This window comes from Bos javanicus, chromosome 22 (assembly GCF_032452875.1).
Source record: "Bos javanicus breed banteng chromosome 22, ARS-OSU_banteng_1.0, whole genome shotgun sequence".
Classification (NCBI taxonomy): domain Eukaryota; kingdom Metazoa; phylum Chordata; class Mammalia; order Artiodactyla; family Bovidae; genus Bos; species Bos javanicus.
In genome coordinates, this window is record NC_083889.1 from 31,111,563 (window position 1) to 31,130,340 (window position 18,778).

At 38.7% G+C, this 18,778-nt stretch overlaps 1 long non-coding RNA gene across 1 annotated transcript in view; it reads right to left on the reverse strand.

The window, feature by feature from the left end:
* The window catches only part of LOC133235672 (uncharacterized), a 703,684-nt gene that overhangs the window by 250,195 nt on the left and 434,711 nt on the right, over positions 1 to 18,778 (reverse strand). The gene's annotated exons all lie outside the window — the stretch shown is intronic.

Here is an 18,778-nt window from a genome sequence, read left to right on the forward strand (position 1 = left end):
TGGAATGTTTGCATTATTAGAACCACATTAGGCAGTAAGCAAAAACACATGCCCGGGAGTCTAGTTATGAGATTTGTGCATGTTTTCTTTGAGTTGAAACAAAAGAATAATGACCAGCAGCATTCAGCAACTTAGCCTTGTCTCTATCCTATTAGAATCATATTCCCAGGAGAGAACTCTGGTTTTTAAAAGCTATTTGCAAATGTAGAGCGACTTTTTTATTGTAATTTTTACAAAGCAGATGCAGAAAAGAGAAGGGGGAAGCCCAAAACGTTCTGAATTGAGGATATCATTTTGTTTCTGAAATGATTCCTGAATGACCAGAATACCAAGGAAAATCATGATTTCTTATTTAGTAATGTAGGGAAGTTTTCCCATTTGCAGTATTTAGCTTGTGGAGAATTGGTGTGGAACGTTCAGATGGATGATGTACCTTGATTAGCTGGGATTATAGTAATGTACTGAAAGTCAGGCCATAGTTTATTTTTATTCCTAAGACAGTAACATGTACATTATCTTATCCAAAGCCCGTAAATTAAGTCAACTGAACTAAAATTCATGATGTACCTCAATTCAATGTATCTTACTAGATGGAATCCCTACATTTTTGACACTTTGGGCAGGACATCCATTCATTTGCTGAATGTTTATTGAGTCCTACTATTTAAGTGAAGAAGAACTAAAGAGCCTCCTGATGAAACTGAAAGAGGAGAGTTAAAAAGTTGGCTTAAAGCTCAACATCAGAAAACTAAGATCATGGCATCCAGTCCCATCACTTCAAGGCAAATAGATGGGGAGACAGTGGAAACAGTGGCTGACTTTATTTTCCTGGGCTCGAAAATCACTGCAGATGGTGCTTGCAGCTATGAAATTAAAAGATGCTTACTCCTTGGAAGGAAAGTTATGACCAACCTAGATAGCATATTAAAAAGTAGAGACATTCCTTTGTCAGCAAAGGTCTGTCTAGTCAAGGCTATGTTTTTTCCAGTAGTCATGTATGGATGTGAGAGTTGGACTATAAACAAAGCTGAATGACGAAGAATTGATGCTTTTGAACTGCGGTGTTGGAGAAGACTCTTGAGAGTCCCTTGGACTGCAAGGAGATCCAACCAGTCCATCCTAAAGGAGATCAGTCCTGGGTGTTCATTGGAAGGACTGATGTTGACGCTGAAGTGTCAATACTTTGGCTACCTGATGTGAAGAGCTGACTCATCTGAAAAGACCCTGACTATGGGAGGGATTGGGGGCAGGAGGAGAAGGGAACAACAGAGGATGAGTTGGTTGGATGGCATCATCGACACAATGGACATGGGTTTGGGTGGATTCCGGGAGTTGGTGATGGACAGGGAGGCCTGGTATGCTACGGTTCACGGGGTCGCAAAGAGTCGGACATGACTAAGCAACTGAACTGAACTGAATTATTTGCCAGGTATTGTTTTAGGGCTCTGTAGATGAGGAAAACAACACAATAGGTATCCTCACAGAATTTAAGTCAGGAGAGGGTAAAGGAATAATTACAAGTTAGAGGAGTATTTTTAAAAAGAAAGGAGAAACTAATTAGTAAATAGCACTGTGAAAACACATGAAAATTGTATATAACTAGTCTACATGGCTGGAGAAGGCAATGGCACCCCACTCCAATACTCTTGCCTGGAAAATCCCATGGACAGAGGAGCCTGGTAGGCTGCAGTCCATGGGGTCGCTAAGAGTCAGACATGACTGAGCGACTTCCCTTTCACTTTTCAGTTTCATGCATTGGCGAAGGAAATGGCAACCTACTCCAGTGTTCTTGCCTGGAGAATCCCAGGGCCGGCGGAGCCTGGTGGGCTGCCATCTATGGGGTCACACAGAGTCAGACACGACTGAAGTGACTTAGCAACAGCAACAACAGTCTACGGGGCAAGTAGTCGGAGAAGATGTCCATGAGGAAGTGGCTTTTAAGTTGAGACCAGATGCAGAAAACTGGATTAAGAAGATGTGAGATCACACATAGACACACACATACTGGAATATTCCTCACCCATAAAAAATGAAATTCTGCCATTTGTAGCAATATGAATGGGCCTAGAGACTATTATGCTTAGTGACATAAGTCAGATAAAGACAAACACGGAATGATGTCACTTATATGTGGAATCTAAAAAACAATACAAATGAAAGCTCACGCTAAACAGAAACAAATTCATGGATATGGAAATAAACCTATAGTTATCAAAATAGGAGAGAAGGATGGGGAGGGACAAATTAGGGCTATGGCATTAACGGATACACACTACTAAGTATTATAAATCAATATTGCATACCTCAATTTAAAAAAATATATAGATGAGTAACAGTTATTTGGGTCAAGTTTAAGTTGAGAGAGAGCAGGATTAAAGGCAGGATTCAAAGACCAGAGCAAAATACCTACAAGGGTGCTCATACCAGCAGTGACCTTAAAGTGGTGACAAGTCCTGGAGGGTCTTGAAATTAAGGCCAAGTATGGGAACTTTATCTTACAGGCAATGAGAAGCTACTGTTAAATCTTAATTGGGGTGTGTGTGTGTGTGTGTGTGTGTGTGTGTGACATGAATAAATCTGGATTTTACATGGTCCGTCAAGTTGCTGTACAGGGAATGGTTTTCAAGATGTGTAGAGATGACAGCCATAAAACTTTCATTCTTGGTGTGAAACTCTATTTCTTTCTTCTTACTTGCTTCAAGATGGCAAAGATCCCTGCCTTAATGCCTTCCATCACATGATCAACAATCAGCAGATTCATCCTGACAACTGATTTCAACCAAGTTTTTATGGAATTGAGCAGTTTTGTGCTTTATGTGCTCTTTTTCCTAGTGGCTAAGTAGTCTGGTTATTGCCCCACTTTTAAGAACAAAGCTCTTTTGGAGAAAGTCAGAACCAAAGCCAACTATCTTCCAGCATTTGAATTAGTTCCACTAAATTATCTTCTTTTAATCATGCCCCCCATATCCCATATTACAGCCCCTTAAGATTTTAGTCATATGACACACAAAATTTTGAATGACTAATTTTCTACTTTTACCTTTTAAGAATTGTATGTCTCACATTATATGTAATTATGAGAGAACATTTATGTCCCCAGCAAGAGACAGAAGAATATATAACCCAGAAGGACAGAAATGTTCTTTTTAATTCAATCATTCTATTTTTCAAATCATCAACAAGAAATCAAATACACTGGGCTGGATTATACAGAAAAAAAACAAAACAAAACAAAACACAACTTCCCAGTTTTCCGGTGCAATTCCAGGATGCAATTCTCTTTTTGCTGTGGCCACTAGGAATGACGAGACTAGATTCAGGCCCATCTCTGTTCTTTGCAGATGTCACTGAATGTGCATCCAACAGCCTAAAAAACCTAGAATTCACTCACACATTCGTTGTTTCTTTCATTCTTTTGCCCAGTTTTTCTCTTTATTTCTCATGAATGTATTTAAGTTATCTAGAGAATTTTTTTAAAACAATGTGGAGGTATAAATAAATTAAGGTTTGGCTGTCTTAGATTCTCCCCCTAAATGCCTTCCTACCAGGCCCTTTTAAGTGTATTAACGTAAGTGCTAAATAGTATTTCAAAATCAGGTTTTCTACTTTGAAATAGCTGTGGGACTGAAACGCCCCAAGGCAACGCAAACAAATTACCTGCAGTAATTGCCACCAATCTCCCAAATCTGACTGCAGGTAGCCAGACAAGATAGTGAAAGCCAGAATTTGGCCCCCGCCATCTCAATAACTGATCTAAATGGGCCGTGTCTCTGAAAAGACTTCACACCTGCAAGGTCAGTTCAAAGGGCTGACCTTAGTGAACTAGGGCTGGAGAATACTTCCCTGCAGTGGTGGCCCCTTCTGTGAATATAAACAGGACTTCAAAGGGGAGGGAAAGGTCACCTGAGAGGGGTTTCACCAGCAGCACTGCCAGCAGCCCCCTCTCCCTACCATCAGCAGAAAGCCCATAGTGCCCAACAGCATTCTTAACTAGGAAGAAAATATTTCAGTCTCATGCTTGCTACAAGCACTAAAGAAAAAGTCAGGCCATCCACTTTATACCTTTCTTTTGTAATCAACAGGTCTTTAAAAGAGAGTTTTGTTGTGTTTTATTTTTTTAAAGAGAAAAGGAAAAAGACAATGAATATTAAAGTAAATGGTTTGGTAGTTTAAATGGGTTTAGTCAATTTTAAGGGCTACCCTGGTAGTTCAGACAGTAAAGAATCTGCCTGCAATGCAGGCGACCCGGGTTTGATCCTTGGGTCAGAAAATCCTCTGAAGAAGGGAATAGTAACCACTCCAGGATTCTTGCCTGGAGAATCCCATGGACAGAAGGGCCTGGTGGGCTATAGTCCATGGGGTCACAAAGAGTTGGACACAACTGAGCAACTAACACTTCAGTCAATTCTAGGCCATGGCTAGTTAGGGTGTCAGTAATGCCCGCAACCTAATGTTATTCAATGTTCAACAATGACTTTAAAACAAGTAGCTTTTGGAAAGTTATGTCTTTGAAGTTTCATTAATTAGTCATATCATCGGGAATGTATGGCTAAAGTAAATTACAGTGTTTAAAATATCTACTCTTTCAATGTGAAAAATGAACGGATCCTGCTTCCTTGTCTTTACACTAATGAAGATATTATTAATTGGTTTAGCAAAAACATAGATCTAACCATAATGTGCAACAGTTATTAAAGATAATTAACTACAGATCATTGGTTTGAAACATCTAGTCCAAAATGATTTCTGAAGGGCACATTATTCTACGAGATAAAATAATTAAATTTCTAACTGCTGCACGAGACAACTGTGGCATATCTGGCGTTTTAATTTCTTTTGTTCTATTCTCAGGGTACTCTTACTGTTTTAGGTTTTGAAAAAGCTACCCGTGTTTCACAGGGAGCTCTCTGTTCAGCGTGTTCTGCCGAAATCTTTCATGTCTACAGAAAAATTATGATTGAAAGAAAAGGATTACAATGACACTAGACCTCATAAAAAGCCCACATAAGTTCGGCTGCTCTTTTACTGGAGAGGGGAGTCTGGTAAATCAAACAAATAGAAAGCTAAACAAGTTACTCTAATGAAATTCCTTTCAAACACATCCCTCACAGAGTCGATTTTAAAAAATTGGAAAGCCTCACTCACATTTGCAAAATAAATAAGGGAAAATAAAAGTATGAACTTGTGGATTAATGAATAATGTAATTATGTGCATACACAGAAAATAAAATTAAACAATTAGAGTAAAAACCACTGAGACACTGAAACTGAAAACTGTATTAAAAGCTGTAAGATAAGAGGTGAAAAAAATCTGACCCTATTTCTCAAAATTGTTTTACTTGGTTTTTACTAATTGAAGATCAGTAAAATTAAAGGGGAAGAAGAATTAAGACAGATGTAGCTTTAGGAATGCCAAATAAAATTATGATCATAGTATGTAATTTTACTAGCACATTAAGATGTTCATCAGTGACAAGTTTAAAATCAGATCTGAAGACCACATTCACTTCAGTGTGAGATGTCCGAATTTTAAAATATTTATTGTACTATCTTGTGACCAGGAACTGGCTCTGTATTAAAACCAACAGTGAAAAATAATAGGGATGTATTTTTTTTTTAAGTAATTCAAATTTATATTAAGTCTAAATTCATAAATCCTGTCTTAATTTGTGGGAAGCCTGGTAAAAGCAATGTGTTTAAAGCCCCAGCTCACGGCTTAGGTATAAATTATTATTTTGACAAATATTATTAATATCTTTAATCCAGTAAGTGTACATTTGGTAAAATAGACTTGGAAAACCATAAAAATAAAGGCATTTTTTTACTTCGACTTAAGCAACATGACTATGAAGATTTTGAACTTGGGAAGTTTATACTGATATTGATACTTGGAAAGAACAAAACCAAAATATTTAACACATGTCTTCTTTTGTCCAACATACCAAAAAAAAAAAAAAAACCCGGCAGAAATCCAAAGAGAAAGAAAATAGCCTCAAAATGAGGCTAAATATGAATAAAGTCACTACAAGCTCCTTACTATAGAGCAATGTTTCTGGAGATATGTACTATGAGCTGCTAGTCACCTAAAAAGAAAGAAAAAATGCTTTGTGGTCAAAGGTTTGAAAATACTGCACACAGAATGCTCCTTATTTATGGTCACATTAGGGTTTTCCTGGTGGCTCAAATGGTAAAGAATCTGCCTGCAACGTGGGAGAAACCAGGTTCAATCCCTTGATTGGCAGGATTCCCTGGAGAAGGGAATGGCAACCCACTCTAATATTGCCTGGAGAATTCCATGGACAGAGGGGCCTGGTGGGCTATAGTCCATGGGGTCCAAAGAGTCAGACACAATTGAACAACCAACACTTCACTTCATAAGCAAAATCAAAGGTTCTGAAAAGTCCCACAATCACAATATTCACTTAGCTTGCAAATGTTTGTTTTCCTAGAACATGGATTCACAGGGAAATCGTATTCTGTATATCACTTAAGGGGACAGAGCTTTAAGGTCCCTTGTGAAGCTAAGTTTGGTTTGATTTGAAGGCACCTTTAGTATCCCCTGGTGTCACAGTCTTTCACCTTCAGCTGTGATTCCATTTCTTTTTCTTACTGAAACCACTTTTAAGATTTTTGTTAGCTATTTGCAACTCTGCTGCTGCTGCTGCTGCTGCTAAGTCACTTCAGTCGTGTCCGACTGTGCAACCCCATAGACAGCAGCCCACTAGGCTCCGCTGTCCCTGGGATTCTCCAGGCAAGAACACTGGAGTGGGTTGCCATCTCCTTCTCCAATGCATGAGAGTGAAAAGTGAAAGTGAAGTTGCTTAGTCGTTTCCGACTCTTCGAGATCCCATGGACTGCAACCCACCAGGCTTCTCCGTCCATGGGATTTTCCAAGCAAGAGTACTGGAGTGGGGTGCCATTGCCTTCTCCAGGGAATATTTAAGTTGCTTTATTATCCTTCCTAGGGTTATTTACTTTTCAATGTCTTGTTCTAATTGTAGAATATAAGACCTTAAAAATAAAAGGATACCTGACATTGCCAAGCTTGGGGCGGGGAATCTTTAAATCTCCCTGACAGTGTAACACACTGGTCACTTCTCCTTTCACAGATGGGGAGGCAGAACCTCCCGTCTTGTCAAAGGACATGTAGCCACTAGCATCCAAAGCTGAGGCTTGACCCTCTGTCCTTTTATTGGCAAATTCAGGGCTGTGTTTTCTTATATTTTTATACATACATCTAGAGGTAAATATCCTAAATATAATCAGAAGTTCCAAACTTGAAGCCTTCAAGATGCATTTAACATGCAGATGAACCTGTTGTCTGCCCAGCGCTTAATTTATAAATGATGGAGAATTAGTTTGCAACAGTTAAAATTCAGGAGATTCCATAAAATAGCCTAGATTCCATCTTATGAGGAAGCAGAGAGTCTTGTGATATCAGACACACTGGCTGGAGCTATTAAGGTCATTCAGTTTAGAAAGGGCACCCCCTTCAACCTCCCTTCAGCTCTAGCCCCCAACAGTCCTTTTGAGCCCTGCCTTGACATGAAGCAAGAGGACGTAGCCATTGATTTCCTTTCTCATGTTGTTGCTGACTTTGTACCAGGCTTGATTTAGTTACACCTTGAGATGTCCTATTTTCAGAACCTTCTCTCAACCACCCTCTATATCCTCTTTTTCTAATACAAGCACCTACTTTTTATTTTGGCTGCAGGGCATGTGAGATCTTAGTTCCCCGACCAAGAATGGAACCTGCATTCCCCGCACTGGAAGCGTGAAGTCATAACCAGTGGACTGCCAGGGAAGTTCCCAATATCGTACCTTTCTCTTATGATTCTTTTCTGTTTGAAAATCTTCTTTATCTTCCTAATAGGAGACATAATGTAAGTTGATTGCCAGATGTTACCATTTGCTAAATCACTGGAACATAATGGTACTCAACATGCCAGGTGAGATTAAGGACTCACCCACGACTTTGGGTCACCCTGATCAAAATCTTTGGATATGCCAAATCCAGCGTCACCATCCTACTGGCTGTCTCTCCCACCCCAGTATAGCAGGTGTGTGTCACTTATATTGCATGAGGTGGGGAAGGCAATGGTAGTTTTAACTAGTGCCCCAATCATATTCAATCAGAAGACTGTACTTCCCCTTCATATATGATTCACTTTGCATCCTTTCATAGGAAAGACGTCACAAATAACTGGAACAACAGATGGTTCATGACGTTTAAGACATGTGGATGTGTCCTCCTCTGCCAGATTTCACTTTATACAGCTTAAAGAATGTATGATGTGGGACTTGTCTGGCAGTCTAGCAGTTATGACTCTGTGCATTCACTGTATGGGTACAGGTTTAATCCCTGGTTAGGGAACTAAGATTTTGTATGTTGTGCGGTACAGCCAAAAAAAAAGAACATGTGTGTGTGTGTGTGTGATATATGTTTCCACCTAAAACAGAAGAACTCTCCACCAGTAACAGATTCATGTTGATAGTGTATCAGCAAACGATGAGTTTACATGAGAGATAGTTTGCTTCTAGGGCATTCCCCCACATCAGAAAACTGAGTGGGCAACAGACACATTAATAGGCTTCTCAATGCAGCCTGAGCTTTGAAACCTGACCTGTGGCTCTCCCTGCCTCTTCTCTGGATCAGCAGCCTTGTACTTGTCTGTACTCTGTTGCTGCAGGACTGAGCAGAGGGGAGGTTATGCATGCGCTGTCATCAGATGGAGAGGTGGAGCCATCTGCTCAAACTTCTCCAGTTATTGTTGGCTCAGTATCGGCAGCTTTGGTTTGGTTCTTTTAACAGTTCATTTAACTGAGGGGGAGGGAATGGATTCACAGGAGGAGGCCCTGGGTATTGGAGAAGTTTTGTTGCAGATTTTCTGCTCCTCTTTCCAACTGCCCCTTTGTATTTCTTCTCTTTTCTCTAACACACTCTTTTTCTTTCTTTCATGGTAAGAAACTGCTACTCCTGGATGCTTTCTGAGTCAGTTTTTCCCAGCAGTGACCCCAAGACACGCACCACCAACATGCAATATCATTGACTCATGATATTTAAAATACTGGGTACACAATGTCTTCTGGGGTATGTCTGTTGCATTTGAACTACATCCAATAACACTGGTTCTTACCAAACTGTCAATATCTTGAGTGCGTCCTGTTAGGTTTTCTAGAGGTTAAAAAAAGACACTGGACTATTTATTCTATCAAACTTTTTTCCAAATCTTATTTTCTGGGTGGAGGAGTTTACAGTCCTTATCACTTGTCTTTCCCTTAAAAGCTGTCCTTTATTCTCACTCTCTCCCATGTAAGACACCACACCTTCAGGAAATGGTAACTGTATTTAAATAAGATCGCATTGACTCCAACCTGCTCTGACTGCTACCTTGCTTTTCAACTGTACAATTGAATGCTTATACAAAGACATATTTGACATTCTTCTGGTTCAGTGGCATACCTCTACAATGATTCCCCTCTTTTCCTTAATGAAAAAAATACATATATGGAAGTTTTCTTTTAAAATTTATGGAAGTAGCAAGAGCCAAAGACAAATAACGAGGCTTGCAATTTGAAAATGATTAGATAGAAAATAAAGAGCACTGAGCAGATACTAGTTCTTTTGCTATTAATCTACTGTAGAAGAAATGTAAGAAAGGTCAATGCTGAAAGAGGAAGTACAATTGGAAATTCCTTTCAAGAGGAAGCTTATATTGCCAAGAAGGGGGAAAAAAGGAGAGTCCTGATCAATTTACCAATTAAAAACATACAGTATGACACAGGCCACCATATTCTCCCTTCTTGGCTATAGTTTTTCCCCACTCAGCTCAAATGTATCCTCACATTCCTTCTTATCTCCAATCCCCCAGGTGGGCAAAGGCAAAAGAACTACTGAATGCAGGGGAGAAGATGGAATTGTACTGACATTCCTGTGCCCTTTGACATGACTTTGATATTTTCATTCCTAAAGAACCAGTCACTATCTGCGGATAGCAATCATGTCTAAATTGTCTGTTGTGTAGGTTCAACTATATCCTAACAGGCCAATTGATTTCATTTCAAATGAATGGTGCCTTCTACCAAATGAAGAATCAAGGATAAAAATTATGAAGACTGATGATATTTTAATAAGAACATCAGAATCAAGAGAGAAATCTGAAGTCAGTTATACCAACTGTATGACTCCAGGGTGTCACCAGGATTATCTTGTCCCCAGTTTCCTGTAAAATAGTTGCAACAAAACAATATTCACTTTATAAGGTAGCTTGCGGGAACTGAAGGAGGTGATGACTACTACATTTGAAAACTCAAACAGGAACTGGGCAGGGAAAATAAATGAGTCAAGTGGGCTGGGTATAAGAAAATGCAAGGAAACTGGGGGTCTCAGATTCCAAGGGACTGGTGGAGCCTGTAATAATCCCAAGGCTTTCTGTCCCTCTGAAAAGGGTCAGCTGTTTTATTCAGCTCCAGCCAATTTTTGCAATGGGAAAAATAGAGACCCGGTATCGCCAGATTTTCCGGGAAGCTGGAAATCGGGACTTTTAATATTGAAACCTTCCAATTTTTAGTTGTTGGCAATTAAGTCAAATTTAAAGCATTGTGCAAGCCAAACAAAACACATCTGCAGGCCTCATAAGCCCAAGGAGCCTCCACTTGTGACCTCTGGTAGATGTGAGCCTGTCTGTAACAGAACCTGCCTCATTACAGATATTCCATAAATATCTGCCTCATTTTTTCCTTGTGTGTGATATCCAGGATAAGAAAAAAAAATTGATTTGATTTTTCTCTAAAGGTATCATGTTGTCCACTTTTAAGGCTCAGATTTATTAGTTAAGGCATATTCCAACAAGTTTACTGAATCTCACTGACCATGGAAATGCTTACCCAGTTTATAGCTTGGGCTTTGGACAATTTAATTGGATCCTGTGACTTTGAAACAGAACTTAAATTTTTGTTAGAAAACACATACTTAAAAGATAGCTGAGATGCCTCTGAATCATATCACGGAAAAGTCACTCTTTCTGACGCGGAGCTAAGTTTCTTCAGATTCCAGTAAGTGAGCAGTTTTCCATTCAGATTATTTTACTTTGTCTTCAGAGAAGCAGGACTTTGTTTTAACTGGTCCGTCTTCATGTTGCTCCCTCCTTAAGTAGTTGAACTTACTTTTTAACTGTCACATGCCAACAAAACAGGTTGCTTAATTGGTTTGACCTTTCACAGTATTTTTTAATTTTTCAATCTTAGTTTCATAGTTCCATCTGGCCCTTTAAAACGACATCTGGTTAACTGTACTTAACCAGCTGATCACTGTACAGTTATTTTTAAATGTAATGTATGCTTAAACAGATGTTATTTTTATAGATGTGGATCTAAACTGCACTTGTGTACGTGCTATGTCTGCATAAACTCTTTCTGCAATTCAAATGTTGACACCCAAAATTACAAGCCAGAATGCTTATGAACTCCACTATTATGGTACTGCACTTTTGTGCTGCTTGTTAGGTAAACATCAATTCAGTTCTTTTTTTCTCTCTTCATTGCACATAAATAAAACATTAGCATTTAGTTTATAAAGTGATGAACATTTTGCTGTGTTGGATTTAGCTTTATAAATACAACTGCTGTCAGCAAGAAAAAAGGATTTATTGAATAAATAATAAGAAAGCTAAGGGAAAATGAAAATATATATATTATGCAAAACATGGTGTCTGTCAACAGGTCACAGAGGAGCCTCCACGCTTTTGGTGTTGCTGTCGGAGATAATTCCATCTCTGACACACTGCGTCTGAAGTATTGTGAACCTTTCTCTCATGGTATTGTTCTTAGAGTTAATCCAGGAAGCACACTAGAGAAAATAAATTTATTTTGTAGATCTCTGAAAGCTTGACTATCCAGGGCATAATTAACATATCAAACAATTTAAACATCTTCTTAGAAAAGCAGGGAAGATGTTGAGAAGACTTGGGAAAAAGAAAACCTCAGTGGTCATTCCATCCTCTTTATTTATTTATTTTTTCTATCAGGAAAGAAAAAATGAAAGATGACAGCAGTCTGGGCATACACTGAAAGATTTTCCAACTTGGAAAACATCCTCACATCTGGTCTATCCTGTTTCCATGAGAACACCATCTTGCCAGACTAAGAGATCTCACCGTCAGCCTGGGTAGTGTGTCTAGGACTCTGGAGTGAGTCTGACTTGGGACAAAGAAAGTGGTCATCATTGCAAACACTTTCCTGAGAACTTCCACAGTCTCGTTCTCAAGGTTAAAAATTGCTGTTAAACAGAATACCTCAGTAATTGATAGACATTTTCTCTCTCCTGAGTCCATTTTCTCTGAAAAACACTGCCGAACATCTGTTCATAAACAGTCCTTCTGTGAAAACACTGACACAGGCCTTGAGCTTCTACCGGCTCAATTCCCCTGCCATGCGCAGATGGCACAGCGTATTTATACAGCTGAAGCCGGGTGGCAGAAGCCCAGCCGTGTCTCCAGGTAAGACTTCAGGCAAACACGTGCGGCCATTCTTCCGCCTCACCCCAAGTTGTTCCAGGGGTTCCCTCTGACACAAAGACAAATTGTTTCCCGCTCACGTGTGGGATTTGTTGGGAAAATGACCTTCGGCAATCAACATCTAACTCTACAGAGGAAAAGACGTTTCTCATCTTTATAAAAGATTCCACATATTAATGAAAAACTAATTAGGTGGCGGAGGTATTTGGGAAACTGAGTAGGATTGATGATTTGGTTGCTTTTTTCGTGTGTGGCCTCTACGCTTTATGCGTGATGTCGAATTGAAAATTCATTACTGCCACTAAAAGCAAAAAGTTCATGGTTAAGGGTATAAATAATTAACATTCAAGTTTTCAGGAATGACCACGAGGGGAGAAAAATGTCATTATTAATGAAAGAAAACATCTCCCACAAAACTCCCTTTTGTTTCTCCTGTTACACATGAAACGGAGATGGGTACAAGGATGGGACTTTTTTTTTTTTTAATTTAACTGAGCTTTTATGAAGAAATATTAATATTTAAGAGACTTACAAAGCCAGGTGAACTTTGGCTGCTTTTCAAATCTGTTTTCCCTATTAATCACGAAGATGTTGATTCTGTGGCGTTCTCTAAAATTGTGCTTTCTTAGAAACTAGACAAATTTCAAGGACAAGCAACAGCCAGCTCCTCATGGCCTAGGGAAACACTAGCCGTAAGTAAAAGCAGGATGCTGGAGCTTCCGAAGAGTTTAGGGGCCCCAAAGATCACTCAAATAAATAGAACAAGTCAGTCATACACACGCATAACCTAGGTTTATTTGTACCTGTCTCTGTGACACAGCTGTGTTGCACATGAGAGCTGGGATCAGGGAAATACATCTACGGTACCTTAATATAATATAAACTATTCATATTTTATTCTCCATGAACTCCACAGGCAAATTCTTGTTATATTTGACCAGCTGGGGTCAAAAATGTTATGCAGTGCTGGGAAGATTTTTGCCCTAACTTCAATCTCCATTTGAGACATGAGCTTTCTGGTTTGTGCATTTCAAACATGTTTCCACACCATTTATGAACCCCTAACTTACTCAATAATCTTCATCTGTAGCCTGAATGTCTTACCCATTCAAGCTACAGAATCAAATGGCAGCGATTTGCAAAAGAAAAAAAAAAATTGCCTTTTGAGAATATGATGTTTAAGTGTCATGTCTTACTGGAGGAAGACAGATGAACTAGAGGACTCCTGAAAAAATTCTTTCAGGGAGACAACTGTAGGAGATTGTTTCTATATTATGGGAAAAAAGTGACATTTCCCGTTTGTGCTTCTCTAGCTATTCCTCACCAGAAACCTCAGCTAAAACAGAAAAAACAATCAAAATGAAAATAAAGTTGAATCTTTAAATCAGACACCAAGACTGCTTATAACTAAGTATTGAATTTCACTGTTGTTTAAATCAAATTATACAGTTAGGAGCATTAGAAGAGATCAAAAGCAAGTGTTTTACACTTCAGAAAACACGTGTTACATTAGGCCAAATTTTTCCAGTTTTGGTTATTAAGTTCTTCTATTGACATTTCATTTCTTCCCCAGGAAAATTGAAAGTTGAGGAATGTATCTTCACTTCTACTTAATGTGTGCCCATAATAATAGGAGCCTAAATTTGTTGGAAATATTTTTTATCATATTTTATATTACCACAGAAAAATAGGTTCACTATGGCATTATTTATAATAGAAAAATGGAAATAATACTAACATCAAATAAGAGAAGCCTGATTAAGTAATTATTGACATGGGAAAATTATGTCATACCTTAAGTAGAAAATATAAAAATAAGTAATTGCATATACACTGTACCATCTCAACTAGGAATATGACACAGGCATGGGGGGAAAAAAACCTGGAAAAAACATGCTGTGTATTAAAAATAACTTTCTGGGTAGTAGGTTTATGGGTTATTTAAACTTTCATCTTTTCATGTTTGGGTATTCCCCAAATATTTTACATGACCGTACATTATTTTAACAAATAAAAAGATGTGGTAAAAAGCATAATAGAGATATTTCTCCTAAGAAGTGCATTTGTTATCTTAGCAAGAGGAGTTTTGGCATCTTTAAGCAGAATATAAATAGATATGGAGTATACTGAGTCATACTGTGGACAGAAATTTATGAAATTTGTGAAGGAAAGATTTCGGGAAGTCTTTTTCTTCCCAGTAAGGTACCACAAGATACAATCATTTGCTGCCTAGACACTGAAATGAATCCTAGCAACCCCCCTGACTGTATTCCTTTCGCCCTCCCCCCACCTTCTCCTTCATTCCTTCCCTTCCTTGATATTTATTGATTACTCCCTCTGTCCCAGGTGCTCAGAATGGGGGTTGAAACCTAGGAAATTGTAGCAGAGGAAGTGGTAACAGTCAATGAGCAAGCAACAAACTATGCAATGAATAATATCACAATTGTGAGAGCCGGGTGCCCCTGAGGAAAGCAGGGGTGAGCAGCCTTGTCATCTGCAAACGCAGGACAAGTCTTCTACATGGCAACCACACTTGTGCTGAGAACAGAAAGCATCACAAAGAACTGACTGGTAGTACCAAGTTGGGGGGGATACTCGAGGGAGCGTGCTGGTCCCACACTGAGTGCTTGGCTTTCCTGTCATACACCCTCTCAGCACTCCAATGGGGTCAGACCCATAGGACACACTCAAATTTACTGAATTAGCTTGATTTGGAAGATATGCCACTTAAGTGTTCATAACAGTAGGCCCTAGGCAGATAGCATCAAATCCTACCAGTCTATGTGTTACCTGAATTCCACCTCTGTTCTGGTGGAGAGGCCTGTCTTCCCAAGGTCCATCTGACAACCAGAGATACTCTGACTCACTGTTCCTAATTTTAGAGGCTTTACCTGTGGAAATATAGAGAACCTGGAGAGTTTAAAATGTACCCTCCATCTAAATGCAATGAAAGTTCATCTCTATAGTGTGTCTTGATGTAAGTCAGTAATACATATAATACCAGACAGTGCAAATTTATTACCAAGTTCCTGGACTGCTCCAACCACATTTCCAATCATTATAACACCAATGTCAAGTGATCAGTCAGTGCTATAAGCCTATGTGGCTAGCTGCTTATAATTCTCAGTATTTGTACTCAATAAAAATATGTGGGCTTAATCTCAGAATTGTCAAAAAGAAGACACATAGGTTGGCCCAAACCCATCATTCTTTTTGAATTTGTAGCAACTGCTTTCCACAAAAAGTATGCCCACCCAGATGAGAGGAAAAAAAGAATTTCTGCTCTGATTCCAAGTGGCTTAGTGGTGAAGAATCTGCCTCCCAATGCAAGAGCCTCAGGATACATGGGTTTGATTCCTGGGTCAGAAGATTCCCTGTAGCAGGGAACGGCAAGCCACTCCAATACTCTTGCCTGGGAAATCTCATGGACAGAGGAGGGCTACAGTCCGTGGGACAAGGACGTGGACACAACTGACCACATACTCATGTCAAGGGTGACTTTGAGTTACTTTTCCTCACTTGGTTGGTCAAATCAAGCATTTGCACACTTAAAAAATATAAATAGTTCCTCCTCTTGGTTTGGGAAGAGCAGTGATTTACCTACTATTAATGACTGAATATCACTCTCAAGTATGATCAAATTCAAGAACTAAGAAAAATATACTTTATGATCATGAGTGATAATACATTTTTCATAGAATAATATCGAGTAAGCAAAGGTCGTGATGACAAATATGGGAAATGATAAACCTTCTGTCACCAATGAAAATAAGATGTTGAACATGAAACTAATATTTCTATTGCCTAGTATTTAAAAATCTACCATAAATAACTATTGCCTTCCAGACATGTATAATTGATCCTACTCGCATCAACAGTAAGTTCCTTTTTAGTTTTTTTCTTCTGTTAACTTCTTTTTACATGGTATTATTTTCCTTAAATGGCATTTCCACTGACAACTATACCGAATGCACTGTATAATTATCATGTCTTCAGTTTCTTCTTCTACAGTTCTTTTTAATTGCAAAATAATACCCCTTTGAAGCATGCATCTTTGATATCTTAACCATCGTTGGGTCAATATAGCAGTGTGCTCATTATCAATATATTTTAATTATTTCATTCTTTTTAATGCCTCATTTTGTTTTCCATGAACTGCCAAGTAATTATGCTTGTATCAGGATAAATAATTAACGTTCTCTGGAGCAGAACGTCTATTACTTTCCGTTTTTCTTTCTCTTTTCCTCCTCAGCCATGGCAGCATAATAAATAGGCATTTACCTGGAATGACTAACTGTGGTCTTTTCTTGGGGCAATAGTAGCTTATCGATGATTCAAGAACTCCTTTTGGTGAAGCTGTGAATTACCCAGAGTGGAGATTTCTGGCTTCCTAATTTCTCTTTAAACTGAGCAAAGCTGCTTTCATTACATTGTTAAATTCTCTTCTGTCCTGCTGTGTGTCCTAATCTATCCCCTCAAAACAGGGTATAGGTTGTTGAGACTGTATGTGCAAAGGCTATTTACATGCATAAAATTACTATTTCTCATGCAGAAACACCTTTAAAGTAAGTCCTGGCTATATAAGGCAAGAAAAACATGAACATTTTCAAAAACATAGGTTTAGAAGAACTTGCATGTGAGTGACAAGTTCAGAGACAAACTAAAACAAGGTGAAGGTCAGTAAGCAAGGTTTAAGAGAAAAACCATGAGGTAGTTGAATGGAGCAAAGTGAACTGCGACACAGATCTCAGTAAATTACATGTCTTCACTGACTGTGAAAATTGCATCTTAGCAATTTGGAGGATACATTCCTCTAAAGTACTAATCCAGAAGGAAGGGAAAAAAGGTACTCTAGTACTAGCTGTATGATCTTGCACAAGTTACTTAACCTCTCTGGTATGCAGCTTTCTCCTCCATGAAGTCAAGCTAATAAAAGTGCATGAACACAACTCTATAATGCCAATTTCGTAATGCAGGCTGTTATTTAAAGAGAGCTTTCAAGTTGCTACATTTCTTCAAGCTAAACCTCCCAACATCTTCGGTTGTCCTTCAAATCAGACGCTTTCAAAGATGCACACCATTTTGGTCACTCTCCTTTTGTCTGAGCTCAAATCTCAAGGTCTCTGGTGAACTATTACTACTCCAAAAAAAAGAGTGTGAACTGCACAGGGCAAAACAGGGTAACTCTCTTCTCCCCTTTCATCCACCCAGAAATCTTAAATAGCTATACTTTTAAATATTCAGCTTTCTGGTTTTATCTGTTTTTATTCTCCCCTTTGTATTATTAAGACTGATAAATGTGTTGCTGATTCTTTTCAACGGGCACATCTGCTGATGACTGGGCTTAGTGCCAGTGACACGATACAATGTGGTAACGCCTGTTCTAATCCCCGCCTTTATAACAGTGTTAAAGCCAAGGGTTCATCTTCAATTTTAAGTCAGTATTCTCATCTACAAAGAATAACTACATGGTGAGTTGATAAATTCACTTTTAGGAATAAAAGCAGAACTAGATTTTCCCTTTAAATCAATTAAGTGAGAGGAAAAAGGATAAGAGCTATTTACAGACATTGTAAAGACCATTGGAGAAGGGAATGGCACTCCACTCCAGGATTCCTGCCTGGAGAATCCAATAGACAGTGAAGCCTGGTGGTCTACAGTCCATGGGGTCACAAAGAGTTGGACAGGACTGAGTGACTTTCACTAAAGACTATGATATGAGGAAGGGGATAGTTTACTTCAAGTATCTCTCAAGTGCTAATCTGGGATTGGCTGGTCCAAGTTACATTTATCACAAATACTGCAGGAAAAGAAAGTTCAATAAAGGGATGAATTTCGTGACTCCTTTGGAATGATTCTGCATAAGATTTATGTTGTAAGTATAGTCACTCCCGGATGATATGACAAACAATACTACCACATTTTATACTCTGAAAATTAGACCTAGATTAAGAATAGGACATTTTCTATTTCTCGTGTGTATTTCGCTAAATTCATGCTCATGTAGTTTCAGAATCTCATTTCATCCTAAAACCTTACTGATTTTTTTTTATAATTCATACAAAATAATATAGGTCAGCACCTTCTGAGTGCAAAGGAATGGTGGGTTTAGCTGGGAGGTGTGCAATAGTATTCAGTCAATGTAATGTCTAATATGTCATCTTTCTTTAGGGATTTGCTAAATTACATGATTCAGGTCCAAACATCTGCAATTCTTTCTAAAACCCTGAAAATAATGTCACATCTCCACTCCTATCAATTAT